Genomic DNA, 13,570 nt, shown 5'->3' with positions numbered 1-13,570 from the left:
TTAACCTTGCATATAATATTTCATATGCGGTATTCAAGTTATCGAAACAATTATTACCATTATTTTCCCATTAATTTCCATACACAGTTTCACCCAAGTTTTATTTCCTTCTATTCCGCGATTACCTCTTTTTTTTTACACACGAACATAGGAAAAACTGACAGAGATAGACGGACTAATGTTCATAATGACTTCATACATTTATTTTTCCATGACAGACTGCCACTGGCTATGGTCTAATACAGTGATGCTCAACCGAATTCGACCTGTGGGCCATTTTAACTTTCGACACGCGTGTCGCGGGCCACATCAATAAAAGGTAAAATAATGAAATCCAAATTCTCCAAAAACTATTTGAAAATATTGGATCTAGTATTAATTAATGGGATATTTAAAGTCATCATTTTTTTACGCGTCTAAAAATGGGATTATTTCTCTACTTAAAATGTGAGCGACATTGTAGCTACCTATACCACCAACTTATTTTCTTGTCTCTTTTTGGTTAATATTCCCATCGACCCTCCAATCTCTAGGCGTAGTTTGACCAATCTTTTATACGCGGCTCAAACCAAAAAGGCCTTCATATTTGTTTTATAATGCCGCTGTATATGTTCTTGTTTTTGAAACAGCCAGACTTTCTTTACAAAACAAATATGCTGGCTAATTATCATGTTCCACAAAAAAGATCCATTCACTTTTCTCGGTAGATTCCCATTTCATAAACTCATAAACGCACAATCGTTAAAGGTCATGGTACCAATCCTTCAGAGAAAAAGTGGAGGCCCTAACAGTTTTGAAGGGGTGAGGATTTGATTTTCTACTTTTGTGCCGACGTTTCGGCGGGCCGGATAAAACTACGTCGCGGGCCGGTTCTGGCCCGCGGGCCGTACTTTGGGCATCACTGGTCTAATAGGCTACATACTGTATTTTCCCTTCTGCAACCGTAGCAAGTGGACAGACAATATACAGCAATATGCAATATAGGCTATTATTCGTCAAACGTCTTAAAACGCAATTCTCCTAATAACCAAATTTTGCGACCCATTAATAGTCGTCACGGGTCAGCTGACTCCTGACCAGGCGCCTTCGACAGTCACGGAGGTCACGCCTGACCCCCCCCCCCCGCCCCCCGAAAAAAAAGAAAAAATCAAACTACTGTTTAAAAATATATGTAGGCTAACTTCAATTTTAATGTGTTTTATTTTAGAATAATCACTAAAAAGACAGTCTGCTTAATATAAGAAAACAGAGTACTATATTTAAAAATCTCAAATGCATACATATACTATCCTACTTGTATAGGCCTACATAATACATTGTCTTATACGCTGAGTGATAAAGGGGAGGCTCTACATAATAACCTCATTATTTCAGATTGTGTAAGGAATTTTGTGCGGCCCGCGCCTTGAGATTCTAACATTTTGTGTAGCTCGCCAAGTCAATAAGCTTAGAGACCTGCTTTCAACTAAAAAATATTATACAAATGATTTGATAGGCCCCTATCATTCATTTTCTTGCTGTTTTTTTTCCTTGTATCTTTTTTTCCCAATAACATATTAATACAGTACTCTAAACATTATAGCCTCCTTCAGTCGCAAAGTGACTGTGGATCATCTGTCAGAAATAATAAAATGAAAGCCTGGGCATTGGCTATACTCGGAGCGATGTCGCCCACATATCAGCCCCCCCCCCCCTCTCCACGTAGCTGACGTGTCTAATAACATCAAGTGCCGATACACTATGGGATAAGGGGAGTCGCACATTCTGCCAGAATGTTGAACTGTATGCTGCATGCTGCCTAAGGGTAATCAGCTCCTATTTTTTGTTTAGGGTTGACTCACAAATCCTTTCCCATGTTTGGATATAGCCGCAAAGGTTCAATTTTCTTTTACCTAGCCAGACAAGGCTAACGAACTCCTCCTACCGATTCTGTAAAGTTGTTATGACCGGAAGTGGCAAGGATATAAGCTCTCCAATGCACATTGGCGGATTTCAGAGATGGCAGGCGGGGCTACTGACCCGGGGACTCCGCAAGAGCAAAAGGGACCCCCACAATAGAGATTCAAACATATCAATTTCGACGGGTCAGAAACTTTAAGTTGTTAACATTTCTTTCATATTTTTTGTTCGGATTAGTACGACTATAGGCCTACTTTAAATCTTACGGTTGGCAATTCTGACGTGGTTAAGAAGTGTCCGCTTGTAGCGTGTTCGTAATATAAAAATGCAGCTCCGTATTTACAGCAGTGCGTCAAGCCAGGGCCTTACCCTCCATAAACTCAAAAATATTTTATTTTTTTTACGAATATTTGTATATTTATTTTTTTAAAGAAGGAAAATGGCAAAAAATTGGCTAGTTCTCTATTTCTTTTATGTAAAAAATGGCATGCTTTTAGATATAAACATGATTATTTGTACTAAGTATTTGTTTAAAAAAGCTTTTGAAAAAGTGTAGGAGCACAACAGGGGCCTCAACTCTCAGTAGACGTCTTTTTCATTGTATCCTCATTCTCATTATTTAACGAACGTCATTTTCTAAATACTTGCATTACAACAATACTTCCATTACATAAGTACTTCCATTACATAAGTACTTCCATTACATAAGTACTTCCATTACATAAGTACTTCCATTACATAAGTACTTCCATTACATAAGTACTTCCATTACATAAGTACTTCCATCACATAAGTACTTCCATTACATAAGTACTTTCATCACATAAGTACTTCCATTACATAAGTACTTCCATTACATTAGTACTCCCATTACATAATTACGTCACTGACATCACTACTCCTATTACATCACTACCTCCATTACATAACTACTTCCATTACATAAGTACTTCCATTACATAAGTACTCCCATTACATAAGTACTTCCATTACATAAGTACTCCCATTACATAATTACGTCACTGACATCACTACTCCTATTACATCACTACCTCCATTACATAACTACTTCCATTACATAACTACTATTATTGTAAAACTACATCCATTACATCATCATTTTCATTACATCACTACATTCATTACATGACTACTTCCATTACATTGCTAATTCCATTACATCACTACATTAATTACATGACTACTTCCATTACATTATTAATTCCATTACATCACTACATTAATTACATAACTACTTCCATTACATTATTAATTCCATTACATCACTACATTAATTACATAACTACTTCCATTACATTGCTAATTCCATTACATCACTACATTAATTACATGGCTACTTCCATTACATTGCTAATTCCATTACATCACTACATTAATTACATGACTACTTCCATTACATTGCTAATTCCATTACATCACTACATTAATTACATGACTACTTCCATTACATTGCTAATTCCATTACATCACTACATTAATTACATAACTACTTCCATTACATTATTAATTCCATTACATCACTACATTCATAACATAACTACTTCCATTACATTGCTAATTCCATTTCGTCACTACATTAATTACATGACTACTTCCATTACATTGCTAATTCCATTACATCACAGATAATACTTTTGTTATATCGTGTATTTCCTGACTTTTCCGTTGAAAGTTGAAAGTTTGAAAGCCTTACATATTTATTCTGTAGGTCTACCCCTCCCCCTTCCCCTACTCACCCTGTATCATCTTAGAACTTGAATAGATTCTAGTTCTTCTTTTTGGCATATTTTTCTGTTTTAAATGGCCTACCATAGCTTAAATTGGCTAAATCTGCACCCGTCACCGAATTAATGTGTAGTTCCACCTCCTTCGCCTCCCGTCCCATATACAGCTGTTAACAATTATTCGGTATTCGCGATAAGTTTACATTGTTTGAATAATTAGTTTCTTTTCCTCTTCTACTAGTAATGAATCTCCCCCCTCCCAATTTCACACGATTCACAAAAAGTGAAATTGTCATCTAGAACCAAATTACAATCTAGGCGAGACATAGCAACACACAATATGAGAATAATGATGTCAAAAATTTAATAGTTATATATTAAAATATCAATAGGCCCTATAAAATTCTATAGTAGGATTTAGCTTCTGAAAAAAGGCAGAAACAACTTTATGAATACACCGAAGTTTTCTTTTGTATTTTGTTTTTTACTGATTAAGAATTAGATTTTAATTTTTTTTTTATAAATCTTAGTCTGTGTAATTTAAAATGCTCACACACCAGCAGATAATGAAAGCATCACCTAATTTTTGGTATACAAAATTGAAAAAAAAATAATTATATCTTCACAGAGATGCCTACAAGTATCTTGCGTATTTTTGTACGCAAATGGACACGCGAGTACGGTTTAACATCTGAAAAGGAAATACGCATTCCTCCCGCGAAAGCAAAAAAAAAAGTTTTAAAATTTTTTATAAAAATTTATAAAAAAAATTAATACAAAAAAAAAAACAACAACAACAACAACAAACTAACAAAAACAAAAAGAACAAAACCAAAAACAAAAAGTTGTTTCAATCATATAGAACTATATAGATCAGTGCATCCATGCCGGAAATGGATTAATCTTACCCCGATATTTAACTTTTTCTTTTCTTGCGCTGATGCGCGAAGATTTCAACTACTGAACTAGACATCTAGACTAATTATTACTAATTAGACCTAGAATATCTAGATCTTGCTGATGCCAACAAAGTGGAGTACCTTTCAATGTGTCAGCCTAGACTTGTTATCTAATCATTGGTATGTACTAGTACTACATCTAGACTTAATTATTTTTTATCTATAGAGATCTAATTATAATTATTATTATTGACTACATCATGACATTCATGATCATACTACATGATCTATTATAATCTATACTTACTTATACTACTAGTACTAGATTCTAGATCTACTAGTTACCTAGGCCTAGATCTAGTAACTATACTGTCATTACTGTTACTATACTATTATTATTATATCTAGATCTATACTTTTATATAGATCTAGATTAGATTTGATTAGATCTAGTCTAGTCTAGCGTCTCTGTCTCTAGTCCTAGTAATAAGTAATTGCTACTAATAGTAGTAAGTAGTATTTACTAGTATATAAATATAGGCTATTTTGTTTTTTATAGCCATAGATTATGATAGATAGGTCTACTACTACTACTACTATACTAACTACTAGAATTACTAGATCTACTAATAGAACTAGAGAGTCTATATTTGGTATTAATATTTATATATATATATTATATAGATCTAATCTAGAAAAGTAGAACCAGTTACCACTACCAGTATCATGAGTATGACTATGCCTATGCCGTATGAGTATATATTTATATATTATATGAATCTAACTCCAACCTCACAAAGTATATCTTATTATCTAGATTGAAATTTTGAATCTAGAATCTAGATCTATTTATTAAATTCTTTTAGTTTTAGTATTACTACAAGCAGTACTTCTTCTTCTAGCCAGCTTTATTGCTGCTGAGCTGTGAGCTCTTTTGCAGACTGTGCCAAGGAAAAAAAGTGTGCTGTTTTCTTCAGCTGTTCAGCACTGCCGTACAGGGTGTTGGTTATGTTGGGCTGTAGTGGAAGTAGGGTCTGCCTAAGGTGGATTAGGGAGGGGCATTCAAAGAGGATATGGTTTACGGTTTCAAAGGGGTGGGCGCAATGTCTGCAAAGGGGTAGTTGTGTGGAGTTTATTTTGTTCAGGTGGTAATTTAATAGTGGTGTGTGTCCTGTTCTTAGTTGGAAGATTGTAGATTGTTCTTTGCGGGGGAGGAAGTTAATACTGTCCAGTTTGTTAGGCGTAGTCATTTCTCTGTACATGGCTCTGCCTGTGTTTCCTGATGCCCATTGGTTGAGCCACTCCTCTTTGTGATTGTTGACTAACATTGACCTTAGGGTGAGGTAGTTAACAGGTCTATCTGGTTGTTCCATAGATGAACCTGCCTTTGATAGCTTATCTGCCTTTTCATTTCCCATGATGCCAATGTGTCCAGGGATCCACTGTAGTGTAATATTGATATTTAATTTTGATATCATCTGGTGGATTATCACAATTAGTGTTGTCAACTCTCTTGGGCTGTTTGAGGTGCTGCTGTTAAGTGCTTGCAGAGTAGATTGGGAGTCTGTAAAGACAACAGTATCTGATGGTGGTTGCACTCCTTCATATAATTTGTTTTCCACTGTCTGGAGTGCTATGGTGATTGCCTCAATTTTGGCTTGGAAGTTTGAGCAGTAATCACCACAGGGTGCACTTATCTCAAAGTGTTTATTTTTAGGGAAGATCAGGAAGGCACCAAGACCAGCATTGATGGTAGCTTTGAAAGCCGATCCGTCTGTATAAATATGGATAGCTGTTTTTTGATAGCTTTCGATTGTTTCAAGCGTGCCTACTTTGAGCTCCAGTGGATTTGATTCTTTTATTAAGGTGTTATTTAGTAAATGTGTTTTGATGGTTGGTTGTTTGTAGTTTAGTCCGGGTGTAATGTTTGAAAACCTGGTAATTTTTTCTCTGTTATTGGGTAGGTGGTGTTTTAGGGCTAGTTCATCAGTAAGTTGGATCAGAGTCCTTTGCTTTTTTTGGTTGTTTTTCCTATTTCTCTGTGTTAGTAATTTATTTGGATGATCGTCCTCCAACCTTCTGTATCTCTCAATAGCTTCTAATGCTGCTCTGTTGCGCCTTAACTTAAGAGGTTCAATATTGGAGTCTATTTCACAGGCTGCTGTGGGAGTAGTTCTCATACCTCCACTAATTAACCGCAAGGCTTGGTTTTGGATTGTATCTAATGATGATTGATAGGTTTTGTTGGCAGCTACTTGTATGGAGAGACAGTTATCCATTACAGATCTGACATATCCAGTGTATAACTGTCTTAAGGTTTTCTTTTCAGCTCCCCAGGATGTTCCTGCTAGGTGTTTTATTATGTTTAATCTTTGTGATGCCTTTTCTTTTAAATCTGCCATAAAGTGTTTTAGAGACAGTTTTTGGTCTAGTTTTACACCAAGATATGTTGGATTTTCTTCTTTATTTATTGGCTGAGAGTCTATTTTTAGGATGTAGTTTCTTTTTGCTGTTTTGTTGCTGTGGCTAAAGATTTTCTTTGTTTATTTCCATTTTCCATAATTTTGAATATGTGGAGATAGTTGTGAGGGCTCTATTTAGTTTGGATCTAGTCAGCACTGGATATTTCTCTGTAGTCCAAATTAAAAGGTTGTCTGCATAAAGTGCCTTATTGACCGAAATGAGGTCCGGGAGGTCATTCATGAAGATTAGAAAGAGAGTGCAGCTAAGGGCTGAACCTTGTGGTAGTCCTTCTTCCAAACTTTTTTTGCTAGAGATGGCACCTTCGAATCGGGTTTGGATGGTTCTGTTTTTTAAGAATGCCCTGATCCAGCTGTACATTTTTCCATGGATGCCCATTTTTTTCATCTTCAAAAATAGACCTTTTCTCCACACTCTATCATAGGCTTGCTGCAAATCTATAAATACTGCTGTAGTGTCCTTGTTTTCATGAAACCCTTCTACTGTGTCCTGGATAAAACGAAAGAGGTGGTCTTCTGTTCTTCTTGCTTTCCTGAAGCCAGCTTGTGCATTGTGGAGTGAGCAAGTACTTTCTAGCCACCAATAAAGTCAGTTATTGATCATTTTTTCTTCCATTTTGCCAATGTTGGATGTTAGAGATATTGGTCTATAACTTTTTGGGTCTCCAGGTGGTTTATTTTTCTTTAAAATGGGTATTATGTTTGCGGTTCTCCATTCCTGTGGTATGTCTCCAGTTTTCCATGTATGGTTGATATAGTTAAGTATACAGTTTTGGGCCTGTGGTCCTAGTCCCTGAATCATTTCATTTGTTATTTTATCGGGTCCAGGGGATTTTCTTGACTTGAGGCTTTTTAGGGCAGTATTGAGCTCATGTAGAGTGAAGGGAGTGTCAAAGATCTGACAGTTGACTGTTGGAGCTTTTTATTCTTTCTTTAAGATATTACTGAAGGCCTGGTCCAGTTGTTTTCTTGGCTTTGACTTGTTAATGCTGTCAAAATATTTATTGAAGGTTTCAGCCTTTTTAAGGTTTTCTGTTATTATGTCGTCAGTGCCTTTTATAGGTTGGGGGTTTGTTATTTGTTTCTTTCCTGCTAGCCGGTGCAGAAGGGTCCAGGCCTTTCGACCATCCTTGTTTAGATCTAGTTGTTCGCATGTTGTGGTCCACTTTTTCTTTTTTTTCTGTTTTAATTTTGTATCTTATAAGCCCTGTCAATTTGTTGTACGTTGTCTTGTTCTCTCTAGTAGGGTTTTTTTCTATAGTCTTCCTGGCCATGTTTCTTTCTTTTACTAATTTATCTAATTCAGGTGTCCAAAAAGGTTTGTATTTCTTAACTTGGCCTCGGGGGATGTATTTTTTTGCTGCTTGTAAGATGTTGGAGACTATAGTTGTGTAGGTTGAATTGACGTCTGTCTCAATTATACTTGATAGTCTTGTGTCTGTTTCTTGTGAAAAAGCTACAAGTAGTACAAGTAAGTACTAAGAGTCTAAGTATTAGTATTTTATTTATCGACCTAAAAAAAAAGGCTAAATTTAACTGACTAGGTACATTGTAGCTTTAAAAATTGGGCAAATATAGGTCTAGTGACTAGTCTAGTAGTAGATCTAGAATTCTAGATTCTAGTATTTCACATTCAGGACATTAGCTTACAATTCCATAGAATTATTAAAATAGCTTTAAATTAAAATAGCTATAAATTAAATAGCCTATGGCATAGGCCCTATGCACACTAAAACCAACAAACCATTGATGAATCTGCCCCAGCCTCCAGATCAGTCACCAGTAGGCTCTGATGGGGACGCTATCTGCATATCAGCCGTACTAAGAGTTTTAGTGAATTGCCACTAGATAAAAAGTATGTTCTACTTTGAATGACAGCATTTTCAGATGAGGTTATGAAACCAAGTCTGCTTCACGAACATATAGCAATATAAAAAATAATTTTTAAAAGAATATTCATGAACAATTATAAAAGATCTACTATTAAAACAACATTAAAAACATAAAACGGCAAAGCTGGATATGTTTTGGTAGCCTCTTAGAAAAATGCATAGCTTTTTTAAAAGTCTTATGATACTGTTTGAAAATTGATTAAAACAAAAAAAATTTTTTTAAAACATATGTTATACATCTGATCTGTTAGTGATGAAATATTATTTTAAAATTGTCTAGTTATGTAGCTTATAAATGACCACATATAGGAAACCATCAGTGGTTGAACGCAACAATGACTTCATAGTAATATAGAATAAAGATCAGACCTATTCACACTATTCACCTAGTAAGTTATAATACACAAAAAAGTTAAGCCTGCAATTTCATTTCTATTTGAATCTAATTAAATAAAATTGTAAATAAAATACAAACCCATGCCAAAAATAATCTCATCTTTCAACAGTTTTGTAAAACAAATGATAAAAAAAGAGATTAGACTTAAAACTTAAGTTCGCTGGGATGTTAACATAGAAGGCACACACATGGTGTAGCTAAGGTGGGGGGAGGAGGGGGAACAATTTGAAAATCCCCTGGGCCCCCACTTTGTGGGGCCCCAAATGAGTGTCTTTTTAATTAAATAAATTAAATATTACGCAAAATGCAGGGGCCCCCAAATAGTTCAAGTCCTCCTGGCATGCCAAAGCTTTCATTGTTGAGTCTGCAAATAATGGTTTGAAAATTAAAATTTGAATACTTTAAAAATGTGAAAAAAAATGTCTGCATACTCTACTGGTAGCTTGCAAAGAAATCGCTCATAAACAAAACTAGATGTCACTAGATCCAGACAAACAAACCATTGCATCTGGTTTAAGTCTAAATTCACTTCTAGCATAAAGTCATATTCTTTGAAATGAATTTTCTGTTGGTGCCATTACAGAATCAGGAATAAAACACTAGAAGCACCATGATCATAACATCATTGCCAAAATGTAAAGAACTGATTCCTATTCTAGAAAAGTCTATGAACTACCACAAAGACTAAAAGTGTTAATATTTTGAAAACTTTACAGCATGTCTTATATAACTCTTATACTGTGTTATTTATTTATTTTTTTTTTTTGGATTGCTGCATGCCTGTATTAGTGTATCTTACTGAGATTGAAGGATTTTAGTCTTTCCTGAGTATATTTCTTTATATTTAGAAAAATACACAATTGCCCCTCAAAATACACATTTCCAGGTCTGGGAATACACATTTCCATTTTGGCATGTAGGCATCTCTTGAGTCTTTATAATTCGTCCTATTGCGACGGACTAGTTCTAATGGGAGATGGTATTACTACTTCTAATCTTTAAAATAAGTAAATTGTAATTTATTTCTCAAGGGTGGCCAGTCTTCAGAGACGACTTTAGCATTGGATGAGACCCTGATCGAGTGTCTTTAGGGGCACGAATATTTGTTTGATGAGCTGAAGATGACTAAAGATTCTCTTTGTGGCGGGGCTCCGATCTCTCTCTCTCTCTATATATATATATTAATCTCTTTCCCTCTCTATCTTTCTCTTTCTATATCTATTTTTCTCTTTCCCTCTCTTGTTAGCTTAAAATAATGGTACACTCATTAGCCTAATATAACACTAAAGAACACTGCACGCTAGATACAAGAGACTCTTTCATAACACACTCTCTAAAACACAGGTTACACACAACACAGTTTGAACTTTCTTACCAAGGGGAACAACTACATGTGGCATTTTACGTCTCGAGGGACGATCTTTTCCCTTTGCAACTTCTTGTGTGACTAAAGAGGCCAATACTTGATACACAGCTGCGATCGCAGGTTGGGCATATATAATCACCAGGCGCCGTTGCATTTTCACCCTTCTTTCTGCTTCTGTTGTGTATGACATCTGCAATCTGTGACCCTTCCTTTATGCTCTCTCTCCATGTGGATCTGTCCAGTGCCACCTCTTTCCAGTTGCCAGTGTCGATTTTGAAGAGCTTCATGTCACGTTTGCATACATCCGTATAACGTAACACACATACATAAATACAATGTCAACATGTCTATTTTTTTTCTCTCTTTCTTTCTCTGTCTCTCGTTCTCTATGCCTCTCTCGTCTGGTATGCTTTGTATCTAGTATCATCCTTTGGTTTCTAATAAAATTTATTTAAAAACAATGAGGACAGCATTGCTACAATAACACATTGGACGGGGCGCTGGGCGAGTATCATCGGGGCTCCAATCTCTCTCTTTTTCTCTTTCCCTCTTATGTTAGCTTAAATAATAATAATAAGGCTTGTCTTCAAGTCCCAAGATTAACGAGGAATGCAATACTTCTCGTGGAAACGCAGTCCCATCTGTGACCTACATATTTTGCCACTTCATTGTCCGCCGGTAGTCGATATTAGATTTTCTGTATGCGACGCTGGGTACATCAAACTCTTTCATAACACACAACACACAATAGGAGCTTTCTTACCAAGGGGAATAACTCTATATACAAACACATTCACATAAGCACAATGGCAACATCTCTATATTTTTCTTTCTCTTATTCTCTCTGTCTCTCTCTCTCTCGTCGTTTAGTATGCAATTATTCTTGTATCCTCCTTTGGTTCCTACAAAAATTTGTTTAAAAAAATTAAAATAGCATCACTACAATAACAAATAATCAGAGACTGTCTCATCACTGGACCTGGCCCTGGGCGAGTGTCATTAGGGACACGAATATTTGTACGATGGGCTGAAGGTGACAAAAGATTCTCTTTGAGGCGGGGCTTCAATCTTTCTTTCTCTTTTTTTTTCTTTCTGGTTTTCTATTTCCCTCTCGGTTTAGCTAATTTAAGCACCCGGAAAATTAGGCACTGGAAAATAGGCACTCTTTAATTAGCGACCTTAATTTTGAAAATAATATTAAAATTTTAAAATTTTAACGTATATTTCATCCTTAGACCATGGGCTATCGGTGACGTTATAAAAAAAAATAGCATCTATAACGATTCTTACTGAATTTTCTTGATATAAAAGAAAAGCTGACAAAACGGGGGAAAATGACAATCACGAGAATGTGTGAAAAAAATGACTCCGGATGAAGAGCCATTATAAAATGATGATTCTCCTCTCATTTCTTCACCTCCTTAGCCCTCCCCCCTCCACGCACTCCCACTAAAAGGAGAGGATTTGTCGCGGGTAGAATGTTGAGCTAGGTCGTGAAAATGACGCAATGAGTCTCAAGGCTACACACTGGAGTTAAGGGCAGGGAACAGCATTGTATACCAAGGTGTTAAAATTAGAGTGGGAATGGGGAGGAAGGTTTTATGCGCGTTACTTATAGGAATTAAAATATACTGATCAACTTAAGTAGTATTCATATTTTATAAACAGTCTTAATCTCCATTATCAACACTCCTTCTTTCTATTGTTAATGGGTAGCCCCTTTACGAAGATCTATTGTGTGAGTGTATAGGTGTGTTACCTCCTTCAAATATTATTTGTGGTAATTAATTTTTATTGAATATATATGTAAATTTATGTAATATAATATTTAATAGGTATATGGTTGGAAATTGCAAAACGGCTAGAAATCACGATCAAATATGTTTTGAAAAGACAGATGAGTTAAACATTTCTCGTTTTTTTTAATGGAATATTGGTCTCTTATAGATACTTAGTCTGCTTATAGCAGATTGTTGATGTTCCAATTTAACCCCGCCTTCTCTATCATAAACCAAATTTAATATAGGGCCTATTTACTACAATTTTCGAGAAGGTATGATATTCCCCCATTCCTTTTATGTTCAGTACCACATACAATTTTTTTGCTCTTTAGAATGAAAAATAAAAAAGTCAAAAAAGGTTTCATACACACATTATTAAACAAACACTTACACACACACACACACACACATATATATGATTAAAACAACAACAACAAAACATTCGTTTCCCTTTCAACACTGCCCAATGAAATTTAACTATCTGCATTTCCTTTATATTATTATTTGTATTACTGTTATTAACATTATGATGGTTAAAACTGAAATGTGTCTACCAAAGTTTTTGAAAGCTCTGCAAAGCCTATAAAATTGAACTCCCCAAACGTCCATTTGTACTATATGCTGATCTACTTTCCTTACACCGCCAGTGTGTAGCCTTGAGACTCATTACGTCATTTTCACGGCCACGTTCAACATCTACCCACGACTAATCCTCTCCTTTTAGTGGGAGTGCGTGGAAAAGGGGGGGGGCTAAAGGACATTACGTGCGTTACTTGGAGGTTTAAACAAGACCAATCGTTGTTATCGCTATAACAATAGGCAATATGTCTCGGTTTTTATGTTAATAAACTAATACAAGTATTTAGTTTATATACAATATACAATAGTAATCCAAATATCTATAGTTCTCTCTTTTTATATTAATTAAAAATGAACAATTCTACTTGGAAGAGGTAGTTCCGAATTCCCCCCGAGTCACGTGGTTGTGTGTATACAACGCGCACCGTGCTTAGTTTTAGTTAGTTTGTAGTGGGACTCTGAAGCGTTTTAAGTCAATATTTAGTGGTTTCAATTTACTCATTAGCGCTAAACTATAATTTGTTAATAACAG

This window comes from Biomphalaria glabrata, chromosome 6, assembly GCF_947242115.1.
Source record: "Biomphalaria glabrata chromosome 6, xgBioGlab47.1, whole genome shotgun sequence".
Lineage (NCBI taxonomy): Eukaryota > Metazoa > Mollusca > Gastropoda > Planorbidae > Biomphalaria > Biomphalaria glabrata.
The sequence above is the reverse complement of the archived record's forward strand: the minus strand, read 5'-3'. Positions refer to the sequence as shown.